General features: G+C 48.5%; 1 protein-coding gene across 2 annotated transcripts in view; it reads left to right on the top strand.

Moving 5' to 3' along the window:
* LOC116565015 overlaps nt 1-16,583 on the top strand; it is a 719,225-nt gene that overhangs the window by 670,157 nt on the left and 32,485 nt on the right. The window contains exon 3 of one of the 2 annotated variants that reach the window (XR_004275207.1): nt 4,474-4,760. The exons of the other annotated variant lie outside the window; for it this stretch is intronic. The gene's annotated coding sequence lies outside the window, so the exon portion shown is untranslated. The remainder of the gene's footprint in view (nt 1-4,473; nt 4,761-16,583) is intronic. 2 annotated transcript variants of the gene reach the window in all.

Below are 16,583 nucleotides of genomic sequence, written 5' to 3'. Positions count from 1 at the left end.
CGTGTGTTCAAACGCTGGATATACCGTTAAATTAAGAAACGGAAAAAAAGGGTCACAAAATCTGTGGCCTATTTTAAGTGTTCAGCATTTTAAAATTAACACTTTAACCCACGGAGACAAAGCGCGCTTGTGCGTATCGCTTCATTTTGTATATAACAAAAGAATGAGGCGCACTGGAAGGCTCTCCAGGCCCTGCGTCTCCCTCTAGGTGTGCGCTGAGCGACACCTCCTCCAGTCCCAGAGCGGGACGCAGGGGGAGCCTCGGGTTCGAGGGGCGAGCGGGTGGGCGCAGGGCCTCGGCGGACAGGCGGCCGGACCGCCCGCGCCCTCCCCACCCGGGCCTCCCCCCGAGCCCCCGCGTCTCCAGCGCTCCGGAGAGGCTCTCCCGGGCTCGCCGATCCGCCCACGGGGTGCGGGGAGCGAACCGGGGATCGCCCTGCGCGCCCGGCGGGACTGACGGTTCCCGATTCCCTTCCGCACTGGGGCCTCGAGCCCGGGAGCGCCCGCCCGCGCCTCGGAGCAGCCCACGAGCCCGCGGAGGCGCGCGGGGAAGGGGCGCGCGGGGAAGGGGCGCGGGGAGGGCCGCGCGGGGCCTGGGGGCCGGACGCGCAGGGCCGGGGCAGGCGGCCGCGTGGGGGCGCAGTTCCGGGGGGCGCCGGGCAGCCCCTTCCGCCCGCCGGCCGCGCCCCCGCCGCCCCACCCGCCAGGCGCCACCCGGCCGCCCCGCCCCTCCGAGCCCGGAGCGCCCGGAAGCCGGGCCCGGGCCGCCAGGACGCGCTCGCCGTCCGCCCCGCTGGTCCTCGGGTCTCCACGGCCCCCGGGGAGGCCGCGGGCGGCGCGCGCCCACTGGAAGCCGCTTCCAGCCCCCTCGCGCGCGTCCCCGGGCCGAGGTTCGCGGCTGGCGTGTGCCTCGAAGCCGCAGCTCGCGTTCGGCGTGGGCGTCGCCCGCCGCGTCCCCCGGACACCCCGAAGTGCGGCCTAGTGGGGTGTCGCGTCGTTCTGTTTCCAGGTGAACGAGCGCCTCGTGTTCGCGCACACGCTCGTCATCTGCGGGCGTACTGGGAAGCCCCGCGTGTCTGAACCTCCCGCCGGCATGGCACGCAGCCGCGCTGTCCCCGCGGTCGGCGCCCGTGGAGGGGGCGGGAGCGCGCGCGTCGCGGGAGGCGGCCCCGGGAGGCCGAGGCCGGGGGCTCGGGGCGTCTGGGTCCCGTTTCTGTCCGCGTGCGGAGGGCCGAGGCGCCGGGGAGGGCGCGGGGGCCGCTGCGGGAGGGAAGCCGCCCAGGGCGGCGGACACCACAGCGCGACTCGCCGCCCTCTGCGGAGCGCGTGCGTCCGGCCTCGGGTCCCCGGGACCCCGCTCGTGCGTACCGCGTTTCCTCGGCGGCCGCGCCCGCGACCCAGAAACGCCCCGAGCCTCGGGCGGGGCCTCCCGGCGGTCAGGCCGCCTAGGTCCCCGCCTGTGACCCCCCGCTTTGGCGTCCCCGCCGCCCGCCCTCCTCCGCCCGCCTCTCCTTTTCCCCTTCTCTGCTCCGGCCTCAGGCCGGGTCTCTGCGCAATGGCGGGTTCACCACGTCCCAGCCGGAGGCTGAGCGGAAAGCCCCACCCGCCGCGTCTCCCCCGCTAGGCGCCTGCGAAACTGGGGTGCAGCTTTGGCTCCAGAGCGCTTTTGGACAGGAGAGTTTGCGATTCAGAACCACCTGGAAATAAATGTCCACAAATGTCCCAGCCACGTGAGAAAGCCATCTCGCGATGTGTGTTCGCTCCAGCCAGAGAGGCACGGGCCGGTCCCCTCGGTGTCTGCCCTCTGGATTCAGGAAGCGTTTCTGTTTGTTTACTGTTTGTTTTCTGAAGGCAGTTTTCCAGCTGTAGACTCCTGGTTCCTGACCACCTCACCCGTCCAGACAGTGGGTCAGTTTGGCCCCGCACCTTGCATCTTCACATTCTGCATTTTTTAGTTAAATGCTAAGTCTTTCCCTATGTCAGACGAGATGTCATTGCACTACAGTTTTTCAGACAACTTTTGCTGACTTGCCTAAAAAATTATGTCTCCCTGATCTCCCACAGGAGAGCGAGGTCAATTGAAGGATTTTTAACTTTCTTGTGGCTGGGACTGAATAGATCCAAGTAATAAGACGGACCAGGTTTCCTCACCTTGACTTTTTGGGCTACTCGCGGATGCACTCCTATCTTACAGTCTTAGATTCCGCCCAAAACCCCCCAGTGGAAAGAAGACAGCAGTTCAGATTCTTCTCAAACATTGTTGTAAAAAAGAAAATGGCTTTTTTTCAGTTAGTGCATCCTTTTTAAGTTTTGATATCCGAAAAATATATATGACACAAGAAGCAGGTAGAGATCGCTCAGCTATTCCAGTGGCTTACTTTTTTATGAAAAGACTGCCTAAAACATTTTACATTCACCCTCCCCCATTCCGCCTTTAGCTGGAAGAAGTTTCTAGTATTGATTGAATTTTGCATAATGTCCCTACCCTCTCCTACAACACTATAAGTAACAAATTCACACTCCTTAGCCTGTTCTGTTGAAAGTCTCTCTTGATTTGCTCTCTTCATTTCCCTTCTACCCCCAATGCACTCACACTTTTACAGACACATTTTTCTTGATCCAGAGAGTATTGGAAGCTGCATAACTTTTTTAGTATTGTCTTGAATTTCATTCTTTTCTGAGATTGGACTCTTTATCCTGAGATACAAAATGAATTTTTGAGAAACAACCATGTGAAAAATTACTTCATTTTCTGTTTTGATGTCTTTGTTTTTCAAGCTTCATAGGAAAGACTTTACTTGGTGTTGAAGTGATAGTCCATGAAAATTCCTTATTAGATGACTCCAGACCAATTACAAACCAATAACATAATTGTTTCCAAAAGGGAAAGTAGAAGTTGAGAGCAGTTATGCCAAGGATTCATTTGAGTGTTTATCTTTTAAAAGGTTTATGAAAAGAAAGAGAGAAATGAACTGGGTGAGGACAGAGGTAGAGAATCCAGTGAAAAGTGTTTTTCAGATTAAAGCCATTTTTCCACACTGTTGTCTTGCCACAAGTGACAACACACAGAGCAGGAGTCACGAAAGTGGATTACTGCTGCTCTGGGCCACTGGAGGCCCAGAGAGCTCTGGCATCAATTCCTATAGAAAGGTGGACAAACCTAGTCAGTCACTAACACCGTCGCCTGCAGCGCCCTCACTGCGGAGTGCTCAGGCTCTCAGAGTTGATACAGACCTGGGAGTCTAGGTGGCAGGGCTCCCCCGGTGAGAGGAAGTGGATGCTGTCTGTGGAGCTGAGAGGAGGAAGCCAGTGGCTGTAAGAGCAATGAGGGGTAGGGTGCTGTAACCTGAGGGCTGTGGCCACCAGTCCCTTGCGTGGCTGCAGTCAGTGAGTCAAAGCTAGCTAATGATGAATCAAAGAGAGCCAAGAGTAGGACCTTCTGGGTGCTGGAGACTAACCTTTAGCCTGTTCCACTCCTCCCACTGGGCTCCCATCCTAGGTTTTCCAGGATTGGAGACCTTACTGGAGGAGAGGGCAAGTTCGGTCAGAAAACATGCCTAGCCCCGTCTAGCATGCGCATACTGGCGGGGGCTTGCAGAGATGAGGAGAAACACCTCGGGATGAAAGAAGCCCTCAGTGATCTGTGTGTCTGGCTCATACAGTTGTGCACGGCCAACCAGGCAGTGGGGGAGAGGAAAGCCTCATTTTTTTTTTTCAGTCACTCTATCTGGGGTTGCTTATCTCCTCTCCCCCAACCCTCCGCCTCACCCCATCAGGACCAAATAGAATTGAAACTTCATTGCCTTTTCCTGTACTGAGCCTAAAAACTCAGGGTTTGATAAGGTTACTGCACCAATGATACAATTGTAGATTTTTAAAAGCCTCCTCAAAGAGACAGATGTTTGGGCTGATTAAGAATTGAGGAGGGAACCTGCAGCTGCACCAAGGAATAATCTATTGGACAAATATTTTAATAAAAAAATATGAAGAGATCAGCCCGACCTTGCAAGGTCTTCTGCTTTAAAAAAATCTTTATCAAACCCCTATTCTATGCCTTCAATAAACAGAACCCATTACCTCACGGCATCTTTTGTTGGCCCCATACAAGAGAGAACAAAATGGTTATTCAGGGGAACGCTTTCGATTTTTATTGTGGGTAGCCTGCACAAAGAGCCGTGTTATTGTATTTAAAAGAACCATCTGTAGCAGAAACAATGGCATCAAATTATCTTTGAATACCCACTGAAAAAACATAAAGCTTTTTTTTTTTATTCTTCTTCTGTACGGTGGGGGGACAGAGCAGTGTTAGGATAACTGACTTTTTTGTTGTTCTCTGGGTGCATTCTTCTCGCTCCCCCTCTCTCCCCCTCACCCTCTCTCTCTTCTCTCTCTCCCTCTCCCTCTCTCTCTCTCTCTCTTTTAAAAAATCAGCCATTTGGGGTTTTAAGCCATAAACGATTTTTCTTGTTGCAGGGGATTGCAGTGGCAAAGCTAGGCTAGGTCTTGGAGGCTGGTGTAAGGCGATGCGGGTGAAGCCAGGAGGCTGATGGAAAGACTGGGGGGAAGAAAAGCCGAAATGGATTCACGGTGCTTTGGATGAAGGACGAGAGGGGAACTGCAAGCTCCTTCAACTCGTTCTGTCCGGTGAGAAGTGATCAAGCTTGGGCTGACAAGAGGCTCAGGGAGCCCTCACGGTTCTTTCGCTTTTTTACCTGCCAATCAAACTGCTGCAAGACAACACCCTGATCTGGCATGGACATGTAAGTAGCTTGCAACCCAACTTTGACATCCACTGCTAGTTCACTCCTCCCCCCACCTCACTTTCTTCCCCACTCATTCTGTGGTTTTTTTTTTTTTTTTTTTTTTTTTTGCTTTTGACCTTTAAGAGATCTGGACATACACCCTGTGTGACAGTCATTTAACACTGGCAGATTTACGTCTGAAAGCGTTAACTTTTGGAATTAAATGCTCATTTAGATTTAACAAATGCAGCAATGAGATGACATTATTTTATTCTATTCTGGACGGTGTTGATACTGAACACAATCAGTGGTCTTGCCAGGGTGTGCCTCTTTTTCTATGAAAATGAAGACTTAGATCCGTGAGCCCCCAGAAGGAAAGCCACTAATGAAAAATGCAGGCTTCCATCTTAAACGTGTTAAACTCTAGCATTTCACTCCCACAAAGAACCTCTCCAGACCAACGTTACTGGAATGGAAAGAGTGATCTGATTCAAAAGGTACATCTCATTCAGGGGTTGCCACTGCCATCGGCGCCTTCACTATTTTGGGGGTGATGAGGGGTAGGGGGAGGTCGCAAAACAAGAGGAAGGAGACATGGCGATACCTGGTTTTTTCTGAGGTCGACACGGAGGGGGTCGCAATGCGAGGGGCGGGATGAGCGGGGAACATTACCTGGGAGCAGGAGTTAGGAGCATGGCGAAGCCGGGAGGGCTCGCGGGCGCCGCGCGGCGGGGCTTGCTCTCGCGCGCCCTCTGACGGCGGCTCGAGCCAGTGCCTCCCTGCGGCCGCGCAGGGCCGGGGCCGCAGCTGCGTTTTTGTCACTGCCCTTGTTTTTCTTCCTCCGCAGACTTAGGAGCTAGAGACGATGCGTGGAGTCAATGGATTGTTTTCGGCCTAGGAGCTTGTGTATACGTCTTAAACTCGCCGATGTTTCCTCCTCAGACACCCCCCCGAAATCTTGTTAGACTAATAGAGGAGGACAGGCTAATGGCAAATTGACTTATGGAGGGTGGTCCACGCCCAATTAGCCACTGCGGGCGGGGGAGGGGTGGGATTCCTCTCCTACCTGAACCGCATTCTGACTCTTCTGATGCACTCGAGAGGTGCAGGGGGTGGAGCAGGAAGGGGTGATTTAGCAATTGCAGATTCTGACACGGGCTCATTATAATACAATTTTAAGGGGGCTCTTGGGAACCTCTGTTACTGCGACATGTGGTGCTCAGGGCTTTCCTTCCCGCCTTCTTTTTCTTTTTTCTTTTTCTTCTTTCTTTCCTTCTTTTTTCTTTTTTTTAAATTTGGTAGATAAAGGTTAATCTTGGGCTGAATCATACAGCTATGATTGACAAGAGAAAAGGTGTTGAGGGCAGGTCACGCTGTCTTATTTACAGCCTACTGCTTGCTGTAGAGCCTTTGTTAGGACTGGAAAGCTAATTTAGTGCTGATCAAAAGCACCACAGAGTTAAAGGACTGGTAATGACTGCTAATTTCATTTCAGCCTCATGCATCCCCAACTGCTGTAATTAAAGACACGCTATTTAAATACAGGTGAAGGGTTTTTTTTTTTTTTTAGGGGGGGGGGGGGGGGGGTGGATTACAATTTTATTTAGATTTTTTCTTATACTGTACTTTGGTGTTACGTAGTCCCAAATTAGATTTTATTATTATTATTATTTAGAGCCGCTCCTTGTCATTTATACCTGGCTTTGCAGACTTGGAAGTGTGAAATGTGTCACTCACATAAAAGGCCCTGTTTAAAGAAAGGGCGGGGCGGGGGAGTGCAGAGGAGTAATATTTAGGGGTGATTTAAATATTTGGGTCTCCTTTTTTTTCTCCCTCAAATTAATAGAAAGGCCTTCGATATAGTTAAAGGCATTTGAAACTTGGGTCAGGGTTAACAGGCCAAAGGGATCAGTGTCAGCTTTTTAAGTACTTCTAAAAAGATCATGTGAACAGATGGAAAAATATATTTTTAATTAAATAATTTCCCATACACTATAGCTGCAGTGTTGGCTCAGAAACAGTATAATTTCTCATCCGATAGGAGTTTCTTTATGAGAACATCAAAGGATAAAAAGCGCTACATTTTCGTAGTTGGTTAAAATTGATAACCAACCCCCCCCACGCGCGCGCGCACACACGCGCACACACACACACACACAGACGCACACACACATATACCAAAAAAAGAATTTAGCCTTTAATCTCTTTTTATCCACGAAGACTAAAGCTCTGTACTCGACCCCGCGAGCGGCTCTCGCCTTCCGGGGCTGGAACCCGGCTCAGATGTGAAGCGGCGCTGAGCGGCGGCGCAGGTTCGTGCCCAGCGCCCCCTGTTGGACACAGTGGGAGCTGCGCAGCGCCAGTCCCGGAAATCGCTGGAATCTTGCTCTGGGGTTAGAGAAAACTCTTTATTGCCCTCCGAAAAAGAAATGGGGTGCGGAAGCCAATTTTTATATCACTGAAAGATAATATAATTTTAACTCTATAAAAAACTAAAGAGGCGATGCTGCAATTTTAATTCAATAAAAAATAAAGACTATCCTAGTCCCCGTCCTCACATCCCAGCCATCCCGGTTTGGTGGTGTAACTCCTTTTAAAGGTTCTGCGGTGGTGAAACAGGTGAAAAAAAAAAAAACGTGATGAAAAACAAAGCTTTTTTTTTTTTTTTTTCTGTAGCCGTGGAGAATCAAGCAAAGGATACTTTCTCCGTTTTGTCCACATTTCAAAAAATTAAACGGAAGATGCTGCTACTTGCTGTTCTGACGTTGTCAACAGCGTCTTGAATGCCCTCGGAGGTCCTGCAAATATTGTAACTGAGCCTCCGAGTAAACGAAATAACTTGCTTTTATGTATTTATTTCCAGAGTGTAACTAAAAGACCAGCGTCTTCTTTGAGTGCTTCCCATCCCCCAAACCAATCTTGGTCAAACTTTTTCCTTCCCAAATACTGGCTAAGAAACACATACTGGCTAAGAAACAGGTGCCTGGTATCCTTTTTTCTTTTACGGTGGCCGTAGGATTTTAGGGAAGGTGTGCCAATGGTAAGGAAAGTTTTCTTTGAAATTCAGCATTTCGTTGACCAGGTATTCAAATTATCCTAGGGAAAGTGGAGTATTTTTACACTTCCAAAAACTACCTGTCTACATAATAAAGAGCTTTGACTTTTTTTTTTTTCTTCTTTTTTTGGTCAGCAAGTGAGGGCAAAAGTAGCCTGTGAATTATTTCAGAAAGAGAAACTGTAAAAATGGCACATCCTCTGAATTAAAAACAGTAGGGAAATGTGGGTTTGCTTAATTGTTTAAAATCAAATAGAAATAATTCGTGTGCCAAATGAACAAGATGTTTTAATATTTACATCTTCGGGGATATAGTTACTAATTTTAATTTTTAACCTTAAGAAGTTTAGAGATCACTTTTTTTAAAGTTTGTTTATTGACGGAAGTCGGCCTAATTTTTCATAAAGGAATGGCTTTTTAAAAATATGGAATACTGTGGCTGTGGAAGGTTTGTGCTACCTTTATGTTTATTCCTCCCGCTTCCCAAAATTAGCAAGTTCGAGATAATATTTCCAGGGGAATTGCTGTTCAGTGCGATGACAAATGACTGACTGCTCCCTCTGGTTCCAGCACTGGATCTCGGCTTAGGGTGTTTAGTAGGTAGGTTCAGATGCAATGGCAGGAGAAGAATCGAGCCTTTTGGTAAATCTCTACCCCGAATTCTATCCAAATGACAGGCAAGCGGGATTCCAGCCACAGCACCCCCGCCTTTTGCTCTACCAGGATGCTTGCCCCATTCCAGAAATATTTAGTCGGTGCTAGTTTTGTGAACCCGCGCCAGCCGGGTAAGGTAAGAAACGGTGCGCTAGCGGCCGAGGTCCGAAGGCGCGCAGTAGTTCCCGCCGCCCGTGGGGTCGGGAGGCCAAAGCCAGCAAAATGCTGGAGGCGACGCCAGAAAGGGAGTCCATGCCTGCTATTCGGGACGTGAAGTCGGACGTGCAATAGCAGAGCCCCGGGGATGTCCACCCTGTGCGGCACCCAGGGGTCCCGGCCTGTGGGGTAGCCGCAGGCCGTTGGGTGAAGGCGGGAGTAAGAAGCCACACCTGGCTGCGGGCGGGTGGGCGTGCCGGAGCGAGCCCCCAACTTTCTGGGGCCCATGGTGAAAGCATAACCCCTAGATGAGGAAAAAAAGCTAAACAAGTGGGCGGCCCAGGCCTGGGAATGCCACCCAGCTCTCCCGACGCAGTGTTCTTTCTGTGTTCCCAGGGGGCCCCCGCACCTGCCCGAATTCCACGCCCCAAGGCGGCCAGCAGGAAGGCGGCCCCTCAGTCTTTGGAGGCTGAGGAGGGGGCAGCGAGTGACTGGTTCCTTAGTAGCAGGGAAAATCGCAGCGGCTGGCAACGGGCCGCATTTCTGCGCCGCGGTGAAGCGCCCTTTAGGGGCGGGGCGGGCATTTTTGGTCTCCTGTCCCAGCGTCCAGGCCCGAGCCCGCGCGGGTTGGCTGGGCGCCCTGCTTTGTAAGTAACCAATCTTGCCGGGTTCTGAGGACGGTCCAGGCGGATGGGCCCACCTAGCTTAGGCCCGCTGAGCCCGTGCCAACTCCTCAGCCCCTGTGCCCTCATCCCTCACACCTGTCACGACGTGAACTCTGAAAACAGGACATATGTACACAGTATCATATATGTCCATCCTTCTTATATTCCAGCTTGACGTGGTTTGGAGCTTGATGGTTTTGGGTGTGGGGGACACGACTCACTATTAAAAATTAAGATTCAAGGATGAGCTCTCCTGTATTGAATTTGCCCATTTACTCTGTTTTTAAACTCCGGAGATCTCTTAGTTTCGTTGCTCCAGCCCTGAGACAGACAAAGGCGCCAGGGAGAGAGCCCAGCTGGGCTTGAAGGAGTTGAGTATAGACTGATACTCATCTCTCCATCACTCAGACAGGCAGATAAGCGCTGCCAGACTGTGGGTCCTAATCCCGGACCCAGCAGCTCCGTGGGTTGCTGGAGGGTGTTGAAACCACAAGTACAACTTGACACCATTGAGCCCACGGTGCTTGTCAATAATCTGTGAATTAGATGCAGAGATTGTCACTGTAGATCATAACAGTTTCTCAAGGACTCATTACAGCCTATCGTGTCAATGATCTTCAAATTAAGGAGGGGGGGTGGGGCGAGACGAAAAAGGAGTGGGGAGAGCCGACAAAAAGGGAAGAAGGGTGGGAGGGAAGATAAAAGTCAGAGCCCCAGCCCGAAGGAGCCTTTAAAGATTATCAGGCCAGCGATCTGAGAATTCCATTGGGATGGGTTTGGAAGCCCAACTCCGTCTGAGCCGGGACTGGAAGGGGGGCGCTGGGGGCAAGCAGAAGTGGGCCCCTGGGAAGGCTGACTTCTCAGGCATTTCTTTTGAGACCAGAAGAGCTTTTGGGAGAGGGTTCCAGATGTCAATGGGAGGCCTTGAGGGTGCCAGCCGGCCCAGGATGGGTGTACACTTCAATTTAGAGCACTTTCCTGGGCAAGCCGCAACTGCAGATCTTTGAAAGAAAGTGGTAATAGTTTCGTTTAGCGGTGATGGTGATCGTAGGATGACTTTCCCCCCCAATGTTTCGCTTTAACTTCTTTTCATGCCACAGGTGAACGCTTGATCCCTTTTCCTCCGGTAGGAGTCCTCTCTGTCCCTCACGTGTTACGTAGATCTAATTTCTTTCCCCAACTTGCTTTTTTGGGTGCCAAACACATCAGCCGTCTGAGATTTTTTCACTTTTGTGGTCTGTATTGAGCCCAGCTGTACTTCTGGAGGGGGAACTTGTGGATGACACAGTAGCAGTATGTTCCATGAGATTCCAGAAGAAAGAAGACGAAATTCCGCTTATGCGGCATGGAAGGGGCCAGGCTAAGGGAAAGAGGTTCCCCTGCTTGGTAGATGGCCCTTGCAGTGAAAGGGTAGCCCAGCCTGCCCTGGAGTGTCATTTAATACTGGCTAGAGGAAGCTTAAGGAAAGTGTAGGTTTCCCCCACAAAAGTTACGGTCACAAGTAAACAAAGTAATCACAGTTGGAGAATTTAAAACAATTGGTTTTTTTTTCTCCAAAATGAGGGTAATGACCCTAGCCGCTGGAAAATTGGGATTCTAAGGAAGACCTCTTCCTTTGGTGTGATTAATTGCATAAGGTAGTGTGGTCAATCAGAGAGGTAGGTGTTGAGACTCTCAAGCGATGATCTACAGGTGTAAAAGGCCCAGTGGCTTTTTGGGCTGCCTGGAGTTCCTACTGATCATCTTGCCTTTTAAAAAATTCTCTTGTCCTAATTTTAAAACTAAAAATCATAGATTCAATGCAACTGAAAACCACTGGTGGCAGCTCTTTAGGTTCTTCGTTTATGTTTTTAAAGGAGAATTGATATTTAAAATAATTAAGTCATGTAATGGTCACACTACATTTTCTCCTGGACAATGGCTGTAGTGCAAGGAGAGAATCTTAACTTATGTTAAAATTGCTCGATAATTCAGAAAGGGAAATGAAATCATGAAGTATGAGTTAATTTCTCCAGGAAATATTTGAGCTAGAATATAAGAAGGATGTACATATATGATACTATAAGTAACATGATGATTACTATACACAGCTTGAAAGACGCACACAAACGATTATACACTACTTTTGTTGCTATAATTTAAAGCAAGGGGAAATATATTTAGTTTTATAACTATTGAATTCTTTTCAAAATGTATTTATTTCATCAGTGAGAATTAGATGAAAGAGAATGAGTAAAAAGGGGAGCTGAATGCAAAGCAGTTCTGCATTCCTTAGGTTTCAAGGGTCCTTACAGCTCTTGAGTGAAATTATTTGGTGAAATTGGGTCTGGACTGAAACAGCAATTGTCATCCCTTGTTCATTTGTTAAGTGTAATACCACTTCTGGAAATTAAAAGCAAGGTGGTGAAGGCAGAGACAAGAAGAAAAAAATATGATTAAGCAATTTGCAATTGCTGGTGTACCATGCAGCCATACGCGTATCTGCATCTTAGCACACAGAAAGGGATGCAGATATATGTTTATTCTTTGTCTCATCTAGAAACAGTCATTATAGTTTCTGTCACTAATCCTTCAGACTTCCAAAATCTGACCAGTTTGACATAGGAAAAAAAAATGGAGGAAATGTGGATGAAAGAGTTTCTAGCATTTTGAAAATTGTGTTATAAAAATTAAGGTGTCTGTTCCCTCTAGGAATTCCTGTGAGGGATGCTTCACAGTCTAAAAGAAATGAAGTTTGACAATGGTACAATTCAATTTTTAATTTCTGCTCTTTCTATATCCTAACCCTTTCCAGCTTATTTCTTGTTGATTATTTTTGGAAAGTATGCAGTGCTCTTTTAAGGGAAAACAAAATCCTCGAATGCACTTATTTACCTTCATTTATATGTGTTTGTTTCTGAAACGAAGAATCAAGCTTTGGTCATTCTGGAAGTTGTGTAGCATTCTCCAGTTTGAAGTGACTCAGATCTTTTGTGACTTCCAGAGGAGAAGGAAATGTTTTTAACATTGGCTGATGCAGTCCCCTTACTCTGCAATTCTCAGATTTCTTGTATTACAGGATAAATATAAATAAAGTCTCATCTCACCAACTTGTACCAGCCCTGTCCTGAACATTGAAGCTTTCCTTTATTTTTGGCCTTTAAAATTAGAAACTTTTCTCTAGTTGCTGCACTTTGCTCCTCAGTGGTATTTGCCTCTCACTTACCAGACTCCTGGTATGAGCTCTTTCACTCCGTGTGATTGCTGTCATGGCCACTTTCAGAGGAGACTGTTGGAAGGTTAGGATCCGGAGGGAACATGACAAAAAACGGGAGGAAAAAACCTTCATTTGGCCAAATCCGGCTCCTAGTATATTTAACCAGTTCTAGAATTAGAAACCTTCCTGTACATTTTCTTCTATTTTTCTCACTTTTTTTCCTTACGTAATGAAATTAAAACTTTTGGAGCCCACAGTTGACATTTTTCAGAAAATTGAGTTATCAAGGCAGTAATTATTTCACGGGGAGATAAAACTCTCATAGCCCTAACTGTCAAATAGGGCCCTTTTCAGATTTTAATTACAAAATAAAATTAGTCTGCTCTTCCTCAGAATGGTTTGTGAGTGGTTAAACAGAGCTTTCCCCCAATTCTGGTGGTCGTCAAACTCTGCTAATTAGCAATGCTGAGAAATTCCAGTTAACAAGGACATTCTCCAAGACTCTGCAGGTTCCCTGCCGTTTGCCTTCATTTCCATAAGAAGATTAAGAGAGGAGGGGAGCACACTCAAACGCAGATGCAGAAAAGAAGCGTTTTTTAACAAGCATCATAATAGTAAGATGCTTGGCTAGTTCTCACCTAATTACTGCAAGTTAAACCTTTATTTGACACTAAGAAGAAAAAATAAGTCTACAGTCCCCTATCTCCACAAAATTGTCAGTTGGTTTCAGATATAATACTTGAGGAGGGCTGGGGAGACTTTAGGAGAGAAAAATCAACGTGAAAGATGTTTAAATAAAATTGAGTTTTGGGCTAGGGCCTATAATAGAACAAAATAAAATTAGAATATTCCAGGAGTTATGCATTTTTGTTCCTAATTACTAAGCTTGCTCTAAAACTATGTAGCTTTTTGCTGCCCATGGAAGGGAAGTGTTACACTCTCTTGTAGATTAAGCACTTTCAATTTTCATAAATTGTGCCAATAGCAACATTTTAGATTCTCTGAGGATGAAGCATCCTGTTCCAGGTCTTTTTTGATTGTCTGCTAGCCTCAATGGTGTATTGTTGTTAGTACTGTAGCTGTCTATCACAAATCTAAAACAGTGTTGCTTCTGTCATCTGTTGGAATTGTTATTATATTTAGGGATCAGAGATGGTGCCGGGTTGAAATAGAGTGGGCAGTGATCTGATTTTTTAAAATGCATATGTTCTAAAAAATCTAATGAGAAAATGTTTCTGCTATCACCATCTTCTTTAATCTTATTTTCATAGCATATTATTATGCATAAATGCCAGCCACAGTTAGTTCATTGTCTCGATAAGTACAGCAGGCTTAATTAAAATAAAGCTGTAAATAAATGCAACCAATGATAACACAATTGTAATGTATTTCCATAGCTTATTTATGTGATAAAAGCAATTAATAAAAGACCTAGCCAACCCCTTTAACCTCTTAAATACATTATTATAGAGTTCATGCACAAACACATGCATCTGAGAATGTGTAAAAGCTGTTATATATCCTCCCAAGGAAAAAAAAAATGTGTCTTGAGAGAAAGGCAGCGAGATTTAAAAGATTTGTGTCTATAACCATCTGTTCCATCTGTTATTAGTATTTATTTTAACAAATATACACCACCCTGATCCACATCAGCTCCCTGGTTGTTTCTTCACAGAATTATCCACAAGCTTTTTAAAGTTTTGGGAATAATGCTATTAAGCAGACCGTTACATACACAATCATAAAGTGGTGCTTGGTCTGCCCTTCGTGGCGTGTGGACAATCATAATTCATTCACAGGCTGAGTCTCATAATTTGTACCTGTTTTTTCCCATGGTCTGACTTCCCACTTACCTCGAGGTTGTATGTATATTTCTAAGTTAGGCAAATTAAATCTTATTCTTATGAGTTGGTTCCGAAGCTTATACGATGTGTTAACTTTTCTTTTGTTTAGATTATGTATAATTAGTTTGATCTTCCATCCCCCTCATTTTTTTTTTTTTTTACTTTAATTATTTTCAAGCACCTTCTTTTAAAGGTATAAGCAATGGTCTTGGAAAAGCAAATCAACCAGCAGGGGGCGCAGCAGCCACATCCCTGAAGCCAGCCGCGCTGAGAAGCCGCTGGCCGCCTTCTCCTCCTTCCCCAGATCTTGTCCACCTTTTCTCCTTCCTAATCTCCAGGTCCGTGTTTACCTTAATATTTCACCTCGATTAAACAGAAAGCTGTGCTTTATTTTGAAGAGCACCGAATATGTGTGCATTTTGAGAAAGCCAGTCTCACCCTTTCCGGGTTCCCAAGAACTAAAGCAAACCACAACTTCAGAGAGAAAAAGGAGAACCTTTTGGGGGGGGCGGGGTGGGGGGGGTAGGAAGGTTGACTGGAAATAACTTAAGTCTGCAGAGTTCTTTTCTTTTTTTCTTTCTTTCTTTTTTTTTTTTTTTTCTTACAACTTTTCGGAGTTTCCAGTGGGCACATTTAGTGTGAGTTTGACGGTAACAGGCTAGGGAGGCCAGAGATTGCAGAAGTTGGGGGTCGGAGCAGTGATTATGGGAAGAAGGTTAGGAAGGAACAAAACAAGCCACAGTTTTGTAAAGATAATAAATGGAACGTGGCTGCGAGATACTATTCAGTACATTTTCTTAGGGTGAGCAAGGGTAGGCCAGGGTGGAGGGGCGGAGAGAGTCTTACAGAAGAAAGAAAATAAGTAACGCTGATGGTTTAAGCCCTTTATAAAAAGAAACGGCATCAGGGTTTTTGTTTTTTTTTTCTTTATTCCCCCCCACCCCAGCCTTTGTAGTCAAGTGCATTTTAGCCACAAAGATCCCAACAAGAGAGTGGAAGGAAACTTAGACGAGGCTTTGTTTGACTCCGTGTAGCGACAACAAGAGAAACAAAACTACCTATTTGTAACGGACGTGCTGCCATTGCCCTCCGCATTGAGCGCCTACCTATTGAAATCTTTACGTCGGGACAATGGGACAGCGGCTAAAATTACCCTCTTGGGTCCCGGGCGGGCAAGATTCCTGAGCCCCTACCCCCGCCCCCATCTCATCCTCCTCTAACCCGGGCCTCGCCGGGCTCCCCGCGCCCCAGTGCCGGCCGCCTGCTCCCTGCATGCGCCGCTGCACCTGTGCCCGGAGAGCTTGGACCCCGCCTCCCAGGCCTGGAGCCCCTCAGCGGCCCGGGCTTTGCGGCCACCACGGTGGAAACCCACGGGGGAAATGCCAGGGCTGGTTCCGCCGGCGCCCAGGGAACCCTGCGTGGGAGGGAGTTTGTGACTGGGCCCAAATGCCACCTCCGCACAGTGCTGTGGGATGCCAGGAAGTTGAAGTTACCCTCCCCCATCGCCTGCACTTTGGAGCGCCCTTCCGTTTGTCTCTGTCTTTCCCCAGCCCCCGTTTGAAACCCGCAAGACTGAAACCCCTCTTTGGGGGAGGCCTGGGGTGGGAACGGGGAGCGGGGGGAGAGCGTCGGAGCCTCCCCTTTGCTCCGGTTGATTGGAGACAGGCCCGAGGGAGATGGGGCCGGGAACAGGAGGGCGAGCTGCGGTTTCCTGGGCCAGAGCTGAGCGGGACAGAGATGGCAGCTTCCCAGGGCCTGCGGGTTCCCAGCTCTGGAGTCGGCCTCGTGGTCCGAGCAGGATTGATGTTTAGGTGGAAGCAAGGAAGGCTTTGAGGACAGCGGTTCAAGTCTCCTAACTTCTAGTGGGGACTGTGTCTGAAGGGCGTGCGGGAACGCCCGCCCCTGCGGGGGAAGAGGGGCGAGGCACGCGCGCGGCGTGGGAGCCGCGGAGGGGCAGGAGCTGGGGGCACCGCGCGGATGAGCCGCGGAACGATGCCACGCCAGCTCCCGCACTGGCGGTTTCCAGAAACACGAGCCACCCGCCGGGCCCTGCCCCAGCCCCGCACCCCGGCTGCCCCCCGCGTCCCATCCTCCCTTCGGCACCCCGCACCAAAAAGTAAATCAGTGCTAAGTTTAAAAGCGAGAAAGCCCACGCAGCCTTGGTGCTGTTTACCCACTTCCTTCGAAAAGGCGTGTGGCGTGACCTGTTGCTGCGAGGGGGATACAAAGGTTTCTCGGCGGCTGGCAGGCCGGCCCGGAGCCGCCTCCCCC

The sequence above is a fragment of the Sapajus apella genome, unplaced genomic scaffold (assembly GCF_009761245.1).
Source record: "Sapajus apella isolate SASKATOON/1434 unplaced genomic scaffold, GSC_monkey_1.0 scaffold38, whole genome shotgun sequence".
In the NCBI taxonomy this organism is placed as follows: Eukaryota; Metazoa; Chordata; class Mammalia; order Primates; family Cebidae; genus Sapajus; species Sapajus apella.
This window is presented reverse-complemented; position numbering and strand designations above follow the sequence as displayed.